The sequence below is a fragment of the Octopus bimaculoides genome, chromosome 2 (genome assembly GCF_001194135.2).
Source record: "Octopus bimaculoides isolate UCB-OBI-ISO-001 chromosome 2, ASM119413v2, whole genome shotgun sequence".
Lineage (NCBI taxonomy): Eukaryota > Metazoa > Mollusca > Cephalopoda > Octopoda > Octopodidae > Octopus > Octopus bimaculoides.
The window spans coordinates 91760790-91763195 of NC_068982.1; positions in this window are offsets into that span (position 1 = coordinate 91760790).

The window sequence follows — 2406 nt, forward strand, 5'->3', positions numbered from 1 at the left end:
TATGTTCTAGGCAAGAGAAAAAGCTGTGCCCACGACACTTTTCAAGGTCTCCGAGACTAGTGTGAGGGAGGAAGCTTTTCTCAAACCGGAAGCTTAGTCTGAATACTAGTAAAGTGGACTCCGTCAAAGGCACCCGGAAAAGTATGTTTGCTTTTGAGTTTAATGTGTGTATATGTTACGACTTATCTCTTCTTTGATTCTCCGTGTTTTTTTTTTTCCATCTTTCATATGCGCTGTTGGTGGAAAAAGAACCTGGCTTTGAAGCTATTTCAATTATCGAGGCCCTTTACTTGGTACTTTTTTTTTACTCCAAACGCTGTTTGTAGTGCTTAACTTTGTTGTTGTTGTTGATGATGGTGATAATTAGCCCCAAATTATCCCTAATCGAGCGGAGATACGATCAGAGAAATTTCAGACCTTTTTTTTTATGTATAATATACCTTGGTATATTATACATACGTTTATTTTATGAAATCAAAACCATATTTTACAAGCATTGATTTTCTTGGTTTTTGTTGTGTTTTTTTCTAACCTTAAGTAAGTTGTTTTCTAAGATAGCAGAGTATTTGACTGCTATTTGTGGAAGGGTGATTTGACTGCTATTTGTGGTAGGTCAAAAGACCACATAAAGGATCACATTTGCAGTTAGGTAAACCACTGAGTGCGGCATGATCAAATGTGTCCAGCAAAAATAAGGGTTCAATGAAGGGGATAATGAAACGATCCCTTGGCTCCCAAAAACGTGCGGTTTCATCAACATTAGTATTATATGAGCCCTTCAGCTATTATCACCATTACCTTATAAGTTCCAAATAATAATCGATGCCACGAGAGTTTTTCATCGTCATCGTTCAGGACTCGATCAGGGCTCATTTAGGGCTAAACAACACTCCGTCGCTTACGACGTCGAGGGTTCCAGTTGATCCGATCAACGGAACAGACTGCTCGTGAAATTAACGTGCAAGTGGCTGAGCACTCCACAGACACGTGTACCCTTAACGTAGTTCTCGGGGATATTCAGCGTGACACAGTGTGACAAGGCTGACCCTTTGAATTACAGGCACAACAGAAACAGGAAGTAAGAGTGAGAGAAAGTTGTGGTGAAAGAGTACAGTAGGGTTCACCACCATCCCCTGCCGGAGCCTCATGGAGCTTTAGGTATTTTCTCTCAATAAACACTCACAACGCCCGGTCTGAGAATCGAAACCGCGATCCTATGACCGTGGGTGCGCTGCCCGAACCACCGGACCATTGCGCCTCCACGCTAAACAACAACAATTTGACTATCGCCATCTCGAGTTTCTTTAGACTGTCTTGAGTTTGATTATAAATGAGTGACTTGGTTTATAAACGGTTCAGGTGATGTTCGGCTTGACAGATGGAAAAGAAGCTCGAGATTGCGCTCGTCCAGTTAATGATCCTGTCTCACAACTTGAGTTTTAATCCAAAACAATTTTCGGAATAAAAAATATTACAATTCGTTAAATTCTTATCCTCGGGAAATGTAGATTCAAATTTTATTCAAAGAAAATACAATAGAAATCATTAAGAAAAAATATTTACACAGCAGTGTCTTGAGAAATAATTATTTACTTTTCATTTGTTTATTTGAGACTAATATGTTTCTTATCAAGCAACTAAATTGACTCTCTTGATTCCTGAACGGCCAGTTAAGTAAATCCATTTGTATAATTTGTAATTCTTTAGTTCCACGTGAATACAATGTTGTTTATTTTATGAAATCGAAACAATATTTTACAAGCATTGATTTTCTTGTTTTTTTTTTTTCTAATCTTAAGATATAAATATTTTTCTAGGACTATTAATGCTTTTCTCTTTGGTTCCATCGCTTAGCACGTCTGGTCGTAAACCAAAACGCTGTTGGTCTCAACAAGGTGTGGTGGTGCATGCGAACTTTTACGCTTGTTTTAGTGTACAACAATAGCAGTAACAGCCAGAACTCCAACCAACTAATTTTAAGTTCATTCTATATTTTTATTCATTTTGCATTTAAAAACAAAAATACAAGACACGGATTTAAAAGTAATACATAATTACTGTTTCATAATTAGAAACAAAGCAAATTTTTATAAACAGTGTTCTTAATGGTTTTTCATTTTGCACTGTCATCTTTTATCTTTTATTTGTTACATTCATTAGGATGCAGTCATGCTGGGGCACAGCCTTGAATAATTTTAGTCGGACTAGTCGACCCCAGTATTTTTATTAAGCCTAATACTTATTCTGACGGCCTCTGTTCCCAAACCATTAAGTTACGGGGATGTAAACACGCCAACACCAGTTTTCAATCAGTGGTGGGGACAAACACAGACACAAGACACAAAGACACACGCACATACATACATACATACATACATACATATATATATATATATATATATATAT